This window comes from Ostrinia furnacalis, unplaced genomic scaffold, assembly GCF_004193835.3.
Source record: "Ostrinia furnacalis isolate ACB-3 unplaced genomic scaffold, ASM419383v2 OfSCF7182, whole genome shotgun sequence".
In the NCBI taxonomy this organism is placed as follows: Eukaryota; Metazoa; Arthropoda; class Insecta; order Lepidoptera; family Crambidae; genus Ostrinia; species Ostrinia furnacalis.
In genome coordinates, this window is record NW_021137421.1 from 512,012 (window position 1) to 527,686 (window position 15,675).

Sequence of the window (15,675 nt, forward strand, 5' to 3'; positions counted from 1 at the left end):
AACTACAAAAAAAAATCAGCCAAATCGGTCAAGCAGTTTTCATGTTATGTCGTGACAACGGAAAACGGGTTTCATTTTTATATATACATATAGACTAGCTTTCCGTCCCCGGTTTCGCCCGCGTGGAATTTTGTCTGTCACAGAAAAACTTTATCGCGCGCGTCCCTGTTTCAAAAACCGGGATAAAAAGTATCCTATGTCCTTTTCCGGGATTCAAACTATCTCTATGCCAAATTTCATCAAAATCAAGCAAGACAGACAGACATACAGACAGACAGAGTTACTTTCGCATTTATAATATTAGTTTATGTAGATTACTTTCCTAATTTCTAAAGACAGCGCCCTCCTCTCTTTAGTTAAGGTTGCTAAGGTTGTACCGACATACGCTTCAGTTCATAAAGTAACTGAGATTTCTACGCTAGGCTAAGCCTGTCATGTAGACAATCTTTTGTCACAAGTTAACAAAAATATTTATATTATACGTTTACGTCAGTCAGTTTCAGTCATTTTCTCTCCTTTTACACAAGTAAACTCCTTGTTGCCAGCCCTACTCGCACGCGTCGTGACTGCGCCGGCGCAGCCCCGTATCAATCATCCCCTCCCCTCCCCGCCCCCCGGACAAAGCCGCGGTAATAGCGCGCCATTTGTTCGCGGGAATATCGGGGAGGTCATTAGTGCATTTCGCATGTATTAACGCATACTCGTAGACGAGTGGAAAGGTGAATCGATAATGGGGGGATAGATTAACCCCCGGTTTGGGTATTGAGAATTTTAGCTTGGTCATTACTGCTCATCCTATTATTATTACTATTATCCTACTTTATGTATGAACTTAATACGAAAAGTTCTACTCAAGGTAGCAAGCAACTCTAGCTTAAAATCTGAATTCAGGAACATAAGGGGACTTATATTCAAGTTTTACATCAATATTCCTCTAGATTACTTATGCAGTTTTTCTTCACTGATTAGTGATTACTAACATAGATAGTTTGTTTTGTTTTGTTTCTATTCTAATTTTCTAATCGTCTTTTTATTGCTAGACTTTTCCCAATGAAAGTTTTCCTTAGCACCGCTGCATTTATTTAATAATAGTGCAGATTAGAAGTCTTGAAGGTTGTCTACCCACATTTGCGAATTTGCCACCACTTATATCTTAATCCCAATGACACGTTTCTCACATTTCAATCACACGATAACTCGAAGATCAAATAAGTTTTAAAACTTTTCCTCTATAAATCCGAATTATGTTTGCATTATGAGTTATGATGTTAAGATTTGCACATGTGAATTCCTGTTGTCATGTAATACTATATTAATCACAAAACTGGTTAACAAAGAACTTGTTTATGGAGCATGGATTTATCTTTACCCATAGAAGAATTGACTGGGTCGCGTCATACCTTCTCCTATTATCTAGAAGAATGCAGTTAAAAATCAGTTGTTCTAGTATCATTCGGTCTAAGTTATAAGAAGAAAACACGTTAAGTAAATTGTAATTTAATGTTTACTGAATGTCACTAACGCTTTTTAGAAACAAAAGTTCAATGGCATATAAAAACTGTGTTACTTGCGCTGTTTCTTCTCAGCACTGGCCCATATTACTGTCCCGAAGCAGTGGTAGGTTTTTTTTATATATTCGGCACTTTTGCGAGCAGTGGTAGGGTTGGGAGCCTACTTGCAAAAACATATCGATTTTGAATAATTGATTTTGTACCAGAGATCTTATTAGAAAGGAAATAGTCTGCTCAGAGTTCGAGTCTATCCATAAGCTGTGAAAGTTCTCCAAACCACGATTAATTTGCAAAAATAGATCTAATTCCATTCATAATAAAATCATGTTTAAATCCACGTCACTTAATCCGATGTCGACTACCGTATCACGAGTTCATCCGACCGTCTCGAAACCTAATACTCTTGAAGGCAAGATAGTCACCCTTATCGATTAAAGGAACGTGATATTTATAAGTCGATACAGTCACTGCTACTGTCACTGGTTACGGCTTGTTAGATATGATATGCTAATGAATCATGCTTGCTTTTTTGTTGGTCAAAGAATAGAGTGCAAGGATATTTATTGTTTCTATTATTTTATTTTCACTGCCACGTGTAAGGATTAGACCAGGCGCAGACCACCGATTTTTAGTTGGCCGATAGTTGTGCCCTATTTTAAATCGTATGAAGAATCAGCCAAATCGAATCGGTGTAAAGTGCGCACTTCCATACATACGCATACTGATCAATTGCCCGGCTAAACTATCGGCCGTCAAAAAATCGATGGTCTGCGCCTAGGCTTATAGATTAGTCTGAAACAACTAGGTAGTTCGTTGGAAAGATACTAAAATATACTTTAAGATACATTGGACCGTTGTTATCTGCCAATATATCGGCATAGTTTTATTGCTCTACATCTAATATCGGAAATAACATAATGAATATTAGCCAACGCTAATTATAAATCTCATCGCAGTATACAACAGATTATGCTGGTAATAGGCCAAGAGCTAAGCTAAGTTAGTTTAGCTTAGAAGCTCGCATAGCTGACGCAGTTTTTCATACTTACACAAACTGCAAACTATATTTACAAACAGTATAGGAATCTACGTCACCTATGCGAGCTAAGCTCTTGGCCTGCAACCAGAACAGCTTAAAGTAAAATTTTTGTAATAAGAATTTAATATTTAAATTAAATTACTTGTATTAATATGTAGATTGTGCGCAGCTTGGATTTGTTTTGATACCAACATGATTAGGTCGCATTACATTGGTCGGGCTTCCCGCCTTGAGACATTAAGACTCCTTGTTTGAAATCCGATCGGCTTCCAATCGTGGTCGATATTCTATTGGGATCGTATGACTTGAAGAATATTATACCTTGATGATTTATTATTACGGGAAAAGAAAGATTTTAGGAAAATGCGTCTTAAATGTAGAAAAACTGAACTGCATTGCACTGGACCGCAAAGAAAAAGGGACTGTTAGAAAATCTTCTATATCTTCAAAAGTACCTACCTGACCTAGCTTTCCTCCAGTGTAGTTTAGTTTGTTTAAAGTTGTGTTTTTTTCTACAATGCATCTAATATTGTGGAAAAGTGAAAAAGCACCATTAAAACTTAGTTACAATTGTCTCAAAGGAGACTGTAATTTTACAACAGTACACAACCTAGCAAGAACATCTTCCCTTTATAGATTGATGCAGTTTCCCCAAAATAAAAGAGAAAAACACATGAAATAGCTGGGTTTTTCTTTCTCTGGAATTGAAACAATGCTTGTTGGTTAGGAAGATTAACCTAATCACATTCAGAGCTCCCTCTCGGAGGATTACCAGTGTTCCACGCGTCATCCAATTGAGGCTCCTCACATAAACACCTCCGCCGGGCATCCCTCGCATCAAATTACCTACGGGTTTTAATTATTTACTTCTCGTAAACCGTGGAACCGTACCACTCATGTAGACCTACGCGGAATAGACGAAAAAAGAGGAAAAGTACCAACTTCACGGACCAAATTAAGGTGGACCTTTTTTGGCAGTAAAGTGGTCCGAGGAAATAAAAGTGATGCGAGGAAGCGGCTGACAGGGCAGGTGTATTTCACTAGAGCAGCAAACTTACAGTCAAACTACTATGTTGTTCCAAACTAGCACCTATTACAAACAAAATAAGACACCAGTGTTTAGGTTTATACGCCATCCGTACCTAATGTTCATTACGTATTCCTTGAATACATGCTTGATGTATACGGGTGCAATTATGTGTAATTTCGAGATGCTTTCGAGTTTTTCCTGTTTTCAGCATATAATCGGTTATGAGATATGCAATTTTGTTATAATGATATGTATTATGGATATTTTGTATAAAATATGGCCTTACAGATCGTCAAGATATACCTATCTATGTGCGGACGAAGGCACATCAAGGTAATCGCTGTTGCGACTTTGTAAAAGAAGTGATTTTGCAACATCTTTAGTATGATATGATGTGCTACTGTATTATTATCACGACTATGACGAATGTTTATCTAATTTTCAATGTCATATGCAATGCAACATAACAAAAGATATTGTATCTTATAGGTATTACAATTTGGAAGCCGCGAAGCGCTTAAAACGAGTTTAAAGTAGATTAAGCGGCGGGCATTTTCTTTTTGAGGTGGGCTTGGGGTTATTGATAGATAATAAATTTATTTTTCAAGTAGGCACTGCTTAAATGCCTTATCTCTTGGACTGTTAGGCATGAGACGTGAACTGGCTGTTACAACAAACACTTTTTTTTGCAAAACGGCGCATATCACAACACAACTGCAAGATTTACTTGATGCGTTGTTGTTCGTAGCTAGACTTCTATGTATTAATGTAGAGCTGTATATACTTAATTTTCTTATGTACGAATAAGCATAAATTCAATGCAATTGTTTATTTGACTCATTAGGTTGGAAATCTATTAGCGTCTGTTGTAAGACATTACTGAACAATTTAGAAATCGGACTTAAATACGTCTTGTATTAAATTGGCTTCATGGTCAACTTTATGTATTCAGCTAGCAATATTTATATTCTTGAATACATATATCAAAATTATAGGTGGTGTTTGTATGACCTCACTTTCGAAGTCATATATGGATCTGTAGAGTTATTATAATTTTAGGAATACATGCTGATACAACTGAAACGTAGCTGTTTTTAATTTAGTTTTTTTTTTGCGTTGTCGCGTTGCTGTGGTTAGTCAGTCAGTACAATTGGTTTGTGTTCGTCTGTAGACGATAGCACTTTAGAAGTATTCATTGCAAATTTAGACTTATTACAACTAAATTAAGAGCCAACGATGATGCATATACGTCTTGCACCAAAATTTAAAAGCACTCACGTCATGCAATCGAATACGTCTTCTATGATGACCGCGATGAAGTCGAGAGCACATCAGTCTTTACACGTTTGTTGTAAAACCGCACCTATCACGGCTGTTTAAGATACCATATAGTTAAGCTTGACGTGCTGTCGTCTACCTACACCTCGCTTCACGCCCAGTACCTCTAGCACGAAAAACTTTCGTCTTTGAACCGTTTGCGTATTCGACAATATGATACCCAGCCTTCGATAACGTGATGATCTCGATTGTCAAACATAGTTTCANGAAATCGTTCAGTGGCGGGCATTTTCTTTTTGAGGTGGGCAGTGGAAGTTATTGATAGATAAAATAAAACTTATTTTTCAAGTAGGCACTGCACGAGGGACTGTTACACCATAATATTATTATGTGTTTTTTTTTTGCAATACATAGCATCACAACTGCGTGAGATTCACTTGAAGCGTTGTTGTTCGTAGCTAGACTGTATGTATTTAATTTTCTTATGTACGAATAAGCATAAATTCAATGCAATTGTTTATTTGACTCATTAGCTTAGAAATCTATTAGCGTCTGTTGTAAGACATCGCTGAACAATTTAGAAATCGGACTTAAATACGTCTTGTATTAAATTGGCTTCATGGTCAACTTTATGTATTCAGCTAGCAATATTTATATTCTTGAATATATCAAACTTATAGGTGGTGTTTATATGACCTCACTTTGAAGTCTTATATGGATCTGCAGAGTTATTATAAAATTTTAGGAATACATGCTGATACAACTGAAACGTAGCTGTTAAATTTAATTTAGTTACTTTTTTGCGTTGTCGCGTTGCTGTGGTTAGACAGTTAGTACAATCGCTTTATGTTCGTCTGTAGACGATAGCACTTTAGAAGATTTCATTGCAAATTCACACTTATTACAACTAAATTAAGACCCGGAGATGATGTGTACGTCTTGCACCAAAATGTAAAAGCACTCGCGTCATGCAATCGAATACGTCTTCTATGATGACCGCCCTGTAAAGAGAGCACATCAGTCTTAACACGTTTATTGCAAAACCGCACCTATCACGGCTGTTTAAGATACCATATAGTTAAGCTTGACGTGCTGTCGTCTACCTACACCTCGCTTCACGCCCAGTACCTCTAGCACGAAAAACTTTCGTCTTTGAACCGTTTGCGTATTCGACAATATGATACCCAGCCTTCGATAACGTGATGATCTCGATTGTCATAGTTTCATGCTTCCATTTCTCATACTAAGTTCACTTTACGCCACGTTCCCTTAAGTTTTCATATTAAAACATTTTTTTCATATTAAAACTTTTGATGGCGATTCGAAGCCCAAAGTTTTGTGCTAGAGCTACTGGCCAGGGTTTATGTGACCTATTGAGCATTGACTGGGCCCATTCATCGGTTTACGACGTCCGCAATTTGCCTATAGCACGCCTAACTGCCAGTTACGCCTATAAAATGATCATTACATTGCCATACTCCTACTGGTATTTCAGATATGGTTAGGGACTTGTACTATTTGGATCTATCAAGGATTTGCCTGCTTGGTGTTTCTTTGCGAGATCGAATCAGAAATGAGGAGATCCGTAAACGAACTAAAGTCGCTGACATAGCCTGACGGATTAGCAAGCTGAAGTGGCAATGGGCAGGGCACATAGTACGCAGAACTGACGGCCGATGGGGCAGCAAGGTTCTGGAATGGAGGCCGCGTACCGGAAAACGCAGCATGGGACGTCCACCTACAAGGTGGACCGACGACATCGTAAAGGTAGCAGGGAAGCGCTGGACGCAGGCCGGTACCATTCAATCAAGGTGGAAAGCATTGGGGGAGACATATGTTCAGCAGGGGACGTCCTATGGCTGAAATGATGATGAAGGATTTGTCACACTGGATGCGGTCTGCGGTCAGGTCAAAGTGAATGCAGCCCGCATAATGTATGATTACCTTGATCTGACCGCAGACCGTATCCAGTGTGGCAAATCCTTCAAATTCTTCAAAGTACGCATTGATAGTAGGTATAGGCTAGAGGACAAAAGAGTTGAATTCAAGACAAAGTTAATGTAAAACAATGTAAAACTATAGGTGATGCAGAAAAACGCTGTAACTATTTACTCAGGTAGAGTTGTTAATGTTACGTTTAAAATACACGAGCATGAATCTGTATTCAAGATTCGGAAGATTGATAAAATACTCATCCGTAATACTGAAATTGTTACGGGATTTAAAGTGCAAAAAAAAAGAAAGACCCTGTTTTCTGAAATAGGTATATTTTTAGTTTACTACCAATAGTTATGCCCGTTTTCACCATCAATCCCTAATTTTTAAGTGACTCCTATGAAAACAAAATTCCTGTTATGTGTTACCAAAGGGGTCACTTAAAAATTAGGGATTAATGGTGAAAACGGGCATTAGTATTTGAGGACAGCAACTTTATTTATCGTTCTCTTCTCATGTATCGTTGATTAACCCTTTGAAGCTTTTTCATCATCAAAATCACATTCACCCAGATTTAACATTAACAAGCTGGATATAACGCAGTTAAACTAAATATGACGTTTTTATAAACTCTATTAGTACGTAGCCGCAACCTCTAGAGCGGATTTGGTATCGGCGGCGCCTTTTAGGTGTCGAGTGTCAACACGCCGAGCACACAGCCTGACCTGCGCGCGCAAACAGAATGTTAAGCTCCGTGCACATTTATAGCGGTTTTTGTCACCTTCGAACAACTTCGAACTCCTCCTATGTTCTTCTGATTAATTTCGTTGCGAGTCCAAGTTAATTTTCCCCCGGGACAAACTTAGACTTACACTGGTTGGGTTTTTATTGGCGGTCAAGCTGTAGATCCTGGCTACACAGGAGTTGCAGCGGTGGGAAAGAGAGGTGAGAATAGTCCCGTTCACATTAAAGAGGCTACTCCTAAGGCTACATAGCGAGAGAGTCACTGGTTTTCCTCAACGAACGATCCTGCGCTGCCCGCATCCAGGTGCTTCTCGCGATCTTCACCAGATCGTCGGGCATCCTGGAGGCTTACGCCTACACTACGTCTTCCAGTCCGTGGTCGCCACTCGAGAACTTTTCTACTTTGGTATTGTTGATGCAATTTTCTGATGACACGGAAAAAAAATTAAAAAAAAAATATTTGCATTGCAAAACCTATTATTTTACTTGCACTTCGCAAAGTTCGCAGTTATAACAAAATCCTAAATTGTTGTGCTACCTATCAATGTTCAAAATACAAAAAAAAGTTACAGTTCTCCCAGCCTGTACGCACCTTTATACGCCCAAACTATTTGACTAGAAACCAGCACGAACGATATGCGTGTAAATTCGTATGTAGAATGTTAAATGGGATTTTTGGATTAACATTAGGTGATATATTGAATTGACTGATAATGGAAAATACATTATTGAGGCATCACGTTGCCAATAAATATTTATAACTAGCTTTTCGCCCGCGTGGAATTTTGTCTGTCACAGAAAAATATATCGCGCGCGTATTTGCCCACCGTTTAGACCTACCCTAGACTAAGTACGACAAACATTTTAAAACCAAAATCTGCTCAATCGGCCCAGCCGTTCTCGAGTTTTAATCAGACTAACGAACATCAATTCATTTTTATTTATATAGATGTAGAGTTTCTCAATGCACATTGAGCATAATACTAGATGTAAAGTACTTTTTTATTTTGTAGCATAACACAATTTTTTCTAGTAGGTACACTAAAAAGTTTGTAGGTTACTCTTGCTTTTTTACTTTTAATTAAAAAATCTATCAGCCAATGAAAATAATGGATAATCATAGGGAATTCATAACATCATATGACAGAAATGATGAGGATATTGCGGTTTCGTCTTAAAAATTGTTGACAAATCTATAAATTAATCTGTAAAATAATTCACAAGTATAACGTGTACGTCCTGAATGTTACCAATATCGCAAATATTGTCACACAAATTCATAAAACTGTTATTTGATTGCTTAATATTGAACACATTACGCAAAGGGGATTTCCTCTGCGTCATACATTAATGTGATCTTAATCATTTCAGGCACAGTCAAGAGCACATCGGACTATTCATTTTTGGTGCAATATCGACCTTATTTAAACGGAATAAGGTTCCAGTGTTAACCTTTATGTGCCGACCGACATACGAATGCATTTCAATGATTGTTTATGATAATCATGTTTATCATCATTCATAATGTTATATGTTCAACGAAATATGTATAAAGGCATTTAGCAAATAACCTTGTTTATGGAGTTACCTTGCCTTTATTTCAATAATTAACATTATTAATGCGAAAGAAACTTTGTCCGTCTATTACGTTTTGGGGGACTCTACCAATTTTGACGTAAGAGATAACATATTGGCTGTTTTTGAATGTGCAATCTATCATTTCTCATGTTTGCGAGTACAAAGCCCTTTTTATGTTTTTTAGCAATTTATTTTTGTTAAGGAGACGTGATGTAGAGTCATTGCAATAGAGCTTAAACCACGCAAAAGAAGTCGCAGGCACAAGCTAGTGCATCCTTTTGAATTGACATCATTTCTCTAAATAAACTGCAGTCTCTTTTTGCCTAAATTCTAAAATTCGATAAACCTAAATACCTACTGTTAAATATTGAGTTATTTTTTATTAAAGATCTCTACATTGTCCTTAAAAAAATAGCCATGTTCAAACCGGACATTACAAACAAATAAAAATATCAATCTCTAATAAAGAGGAAACACGATGTTTGTTTTCATCACAGTCAGACATTCCATCACCCACGTCTTTTTGAAGCGAAAAAATAACACTGTATTGTTTATCGTGCACGTTTTTTTTGTGTACAGATAACAATTTATTGCCTAATTAATTCCTCTCACAGCCACTCGTCGGTCGTCGGATACGTTGTTTATAAACAGCGGTCGGCGCGGGCGCAGCTTTGATCTCCTCCGGTGGTGGGCCCTCGCGACAATTAATAATCTTTCTTTGATAGAGACATCATTGGGGTTTAACTTAACTGTTACAGTTTTGGTGTGTTAAGTTGTTATGACAGTGTTTTGATAGGTTAACGGGTTGGATTACATTAAGGTGTAAATCTTTTGTTTATAATAGAGGTTGTTCGGTCATTACGATGGGATAATCTTTATTAAACATTGAACTGTGATTTCCCAAAGCTTTTGTCAGCAATAGGAAGGACCTATGAAGTAATTTGTACAACTCATTTATTTATTGATTTCAAAGCAACTAAAATACATAATTGTAGGTACATGCAATGTTATTTAAAGGTGTCAGCTACCCAATTATGCCGCTTCACATTGGGTCAACCTTGTGCCCGTTTCATTTCTCAAACAAAATCAGAACTTAGCTGCTTTCTGAGCTAAACTCAACCCTATTTTGAACACGTTACAAACTACAAAATGATTGATACACATTTCTGCATACAACGGAGCGTCTTGCGAAACACGGTTCATGATTCCTTTTAATTTTTCCGACGTTAGTCGCTGCGTCATTCAGAGAATTAAATTAAAGACGCGACAAAAAACGACGGTCACATTAAATATAATTAATTGGATGAGCACAATAAAAGGCATTAAATGTCGCCACAAAAGGCTGTATAAAGGCTGAATAGAGTTCACAAGTAGCTGTATAAGCGGCGCCAGTGATGCGCCGGCGCAATCCGCGTGATTAATTGTCCAATCATCGTTGGGCATACAAAAATTTTGTCCCTTTCATTTGTCATTTGTTATGAAACTTAAAGTGTGACACGTTAAGTTGGCGATTATTATTAATTTAGCGGATATACGAGTACTTAGTTATTTTTTTTTTCGTTAAAAAGACTGAAATTAGCGTCTATTCTTGGCTGCATTCTATTATTCTTGTGTTTTATATGACCCTTTTATAACTTGTAAAATTATAACGTATTATGTATAACTCTATCAATCTATCGTGTTCAAAGTCATAGTTTATTACAGTCGGTATTATAATGATAGAGCCGCTCACTTCTTGACGTGTCTATCAAATAGTTATGTATTTATTCTTGAATGCCATCCTGTAAGTAAGTTCACCTGTCTATAAGTGGTTCACGGTTGAATAGAATGTAACTAAAATAATAAAACGTGGGATTATTGCAAGTAAAACTTGAAGCGGAAATTAAAAAAAATTGGTGGTTTTCTACTGTGGGTACTTTGTGTCCAAGCATTATGTGCAGTATTGGACAAGTCATCGATATTTTGACTATAATGAAGTAAGTAAGACCCTAAGACTTGTTAGTACTAAGGCTAGGGCCCATTTTTATCCTAAGAAAGTATCCCAAAGTAGTAATTGCTCTTTTTATACGATAAATGGGCTTATGGTAGTATCTACTTGTCTAACTTGTAAAAGTATTTCTCGTTTCTAACAACTTAAAACCAAGTAGGAGCTATGCAATGAATCTTTTATCTGAGTACTCGGCCTTAGCAAGTTGTCTCGTTTTGACATAATACATCTAATAATAAGCACGCGTACTCAACGTTCAAAAGGGGTCGAGCGGTAACTTTTTGCTGTCGCAAACTTTAATGCGGGCAAATTACGAAGAATTAGCTTGTACAAAGTGAAATAAACATCATAAGAGTGCTTTTTATAAACACTTAAACAAAAGTTGCGAAGTTGTGTCGTGATGGGGCGAGCGGTTATAATTGCGAGTTTTCCCGCCATTGCCGCTTCAATCCAATATGGCGGGCGTCAAGTGTAGGGTTGCCAGGGGCTGGGATTTTCGGGGATTGTCCTGGATTTTTAAAAATATTGCTGATTCAACTGATATAAGCATGAACTGAAACCAAATCAGTTTTGATGCGCCAGTTCCATTGGAGTTTTTTTTTACCCATCAATCTGATCATGCTATTCCACCAGGTGCATAGCCGGTTCTTTACATGATAAGCAGGATAGTGTACAACATTTTAATTGACTGAAGAAGAATTTTTTCTCTTTTTGGCATTTTCAACGATGTAGGTTACATATTAATGTATCAAAAATTTTCAATAGTCTAGTTACCTAGTGATGTTCTAATACTGAAAATAATTCTGTCACAAGCAACCCTAGCCAGAGGCTATGGCGATTTCACGTCATTAAGACTAGTTATCACGCAAGTTGCCTCCTATCCTCTAATTAGGGCTACCGGTGCCTCCCAACACGATGCGAGTAATATTGGATATTATAAACAGGAATAACACTATCGATGCGAATGGGCGTGCAAGTCGAGCGTAATTGCCTCCGAACGTTCGCAGCCGATAATTTTGAAACGGACCGCTCTAGTCAGCTTTATTGCGTTTCATTAAGTTGCTTTTCTATTTATAAAAATAATATTCTCTATAAATTGTATATCACCTTTCCGTTTTCTGTAAAAATCTAAGTAGAGTCAACTCTAGAAATATTGAAGAAATTCTGATAAAGATCTCTCAATAAATTAACTTTTTTCCAAGCTATTAAGAGCACAGGACTCAACTTGTAGCTACAAAATTCAATAAAGTTAGGTACTATTCCGGTAAATTCTAAAAATAAATAAAGTTACTAATTCGGTATGAAATTCAACACAAGGAAAGTACTTACATAAGTAAGATCAATCAATAAAATGGCATGTCAATCAAAATATTGGCATGTTTGATGCAATGTTGGACAACACTAAAGTGTCCCAGATATGACATTAACAGGAGGGCGCTACTATAAATACCGATTTATAGATAGTTCCGATTTTTGACACTTGACCTTTCAGAAGGACACGGATTGACTTCAGGTCATGTCATGTAGACTTAAAAGTAAATTAGCTTTATGGCTATATTATTTATATTATTGACGCTTTTAAAAGCGATTTACGCAATTACCTACAGAGACGCCCTAAGAGTGTTCCATGAGTAAATTAAAATAATTTAATTTTTAAAATAGACGCGAAGGACCGTGGCGTGCGCGCGCGCACCGCCCTCCGCCGCGCGTGTCGGACGATCCCGATCCGTAATCATTGTAATTTGTAATCAAATCGCTGCTATTAAACGGTAGCGAGATGGGGATATGGGATACGTGGAGTCGACTGAAGCTGGTTTTAAAAAATCTACAATTAAATTGAATAAAACTTAAAGAGACATCCATAATACTAATATTATCCAGGGTGACTTGTAATGAGTGAACATCCTTGTAAGGGATTATACTCGTAGGTACAGGTCATTTGCGAACACTTTAGTTATTTATCTACGCAAAATTTGCAAAAGATTGTTTTCAATAAGTTAATATTCTGGATTAAACTTTTTTTGTAAAACTAATAAACGTTTGCAATTATGATATCGCCTGCTGTTAAACTGTGGGCGAGATACATGGAGTTGAACATTAAATGCAAGAAAAATAATTGCAAACAACTACTTTTTATTTGTAATTCAAAATAAATTAGTTTTCCCTTTTACTTGTATCCACGCTCAAAACAACGTGTTTGCATATTGTGAAAGGTGTAAAAATATTACTGAAATTATATACAATTCAGTTGCGAAAGCTAGAAATAGGTGTATAGTATAACATCTATTAAACGCCGTATATTTGCTCAACTTAGTACATAATAATGAGTCTATTACCTCCAACTTATTATTTGCTGTTTCGCTAGTTTTCCTGCCATTAAAAGTGTTTCTATGAAAAGCTGTCCATGTTTGTAGAGTCGATAAAATTGAGAACGGAAATCGATAAACAAGTACTTTTCAGTACTACCATAGTAGAAATAGATAATAATAACTTGCCTACGTGCTTATTGCCTTATGTTATAGTTACTTTCTGTAGTGTTTTCTAGAATAAAAATTAAGTTTTAACTTTTCAACTTTAAATTTTATAGTGTGTAAAGGAAAGCTAAGCAAAACTTAAAAATGTGGGATGGGCAAACTTTATTATACTTATTTAAATACGATAAAATCACCGTCAAATCAGTTCTTAGCTAACGTACCAATTTCAGTGAGCTATATGATTGTCNGGATTGTCAGTTAAAATAAGTATATCTACTTATAGATACCTTTAAGAATATTTACAATAAATCGAGGCAACAGTGCTAAGACTATTAATTTATTGGCTATGGTCTGATGAGCTGTCAATTGTAACGTTTTTTTTACGAACTCAACAGTACTATCACACCGCAAACATTTCATAACCCTATAAATGTCAGCCAATCAGAAAAGTGGTCGCTTATCACCAAACCCTATCATTTTGATCGCTCCATCAGAAAAGGGGTGAATAATAATGTTTTTCCAACCGACTGCACGCACGCCGCTGTTCTCAATAAAAACATTGATACAACCGAATAAGGTTGTATGTGTGAAAACAATTGGAACTGTATTTGGGTCAATTTCCCAAACACATTTTTTGAGCGGCGTAGCTGAAAATCATATGTTTTTTATGACATAGAACTTTGATTTTTTTTTACACGAAAATATACAGAGGTTCCATTTTGAGGACAACATTATTAATGAGTATTTTCTTTTACAAATTCGACAAAAAATAATTGAACTAAGCGTTTCTAATTTTGGTGCAGTGCCCACATCCTTAATTTCTTACAATATGTATTTTTTTAGCTGAAGATCAAAACAAAACTTAGGGAAAAAGTATATTTTTAGGGTTCCGTAGCCAAAANTGTCTTAATCATTTTAGAAACAGTATAAGTTTCCAATAAATTTGATCTATAATTAGAGAATAAAAATACACAAATAACAATTTCCACCAAAATTAGGCAAAAATATGCACTTGTTGAAATTCACCCTATTATTACGTGGGATACATAGTTATTCTCAGAACCGAGATGGTTCACTATAGCTCGCTAACTACGGTGGCGTGAGAATCCGTGCAATATACCTCAATAGGCGCTCTTCGTATAGCTCGTTCCGTTAAGGCTATATCAATTGGTGCAATTAATCTGTGCCTAATAACACAGCTGCATTCTTTTGTTTTATGCTCTTCCAATTAACGTTCGGAATCAATTTCATCTATAAGTTGATATACAGGGTGAAATTATTATTTAAATCGTTGGCATCCTTTTATAATAAGACAACTCATGATACATACCCAGTAAATTTCCTGAATATGAGACAAATGTAACTAACTTATTAGTCAGTTAAAATTTAATTGATTAAAATCTTGTACACGCGACAGCACATCAAGATGAACACTGTGGCATCTTATTTCGATGTAATAGGTGTTATTTTGCAACAAAAATGTATAGTTTGATATATTATTATGCTCTTTGCTATACCGTCGTTTAAAATTCTTTACAAGAGCATAATAATATAAATACTTAAATAAGAAATATAAAGGAAAAAAACAAATTGGATTTATCTCATATTTGGGGAATGTGCTATGTATCGTCAGTAGTCTTATAATCAAAGGATGCCAATGATTTATACCCTGTATTACTATTTTAATAGCTCGCTTTGCAATTTCGATAAGCTATGTCGTCGATGAATCGATAATTCGATCTAAATTGCGCGAAAGTGATCGTGTAAGTGGTACTGATGGTTAAGTTTTTTGTGATATATGCCACTCACTGTACACGCAATCCTTCGGTTGCAATAAAGATTTAAGGTAAACGGTATCAATTGGTAATATTACTTTTAAGTCAGTATTAAAATGATTGACATTAACATTTTATTTAGTACTAGCGGCCGCCTGCGACTTCGTACGCGTGGATCCCGTTTTACCCCCTTCATCTATCTTACGCGGTTTAGATTTTTTCATACAAATGTTTTTCCCGCTAATTACCGTTCTCGTGGGAATTTTGCAATATCCTGTTTTAACTAAGCTTTAAGTTTACTAAGGTACCTGCATGCCAAATTTC

The 15,675-nt window shown here is 36.4% G+C and overlaps 1 protein-coding gene across 6 annotated transcripts in view; it reads left to right on the top strand.

Annotated features, from left to right (window-relative positions):
• The window catches only part of retn (retained), a 144,708-nt gene that overhangs the window by 11,672 nt on the left and 117,361 nt on the right, over positions 1-15,675 (top strand). The gene's annotated exons all lie outside the window — the stretch shown is intronic.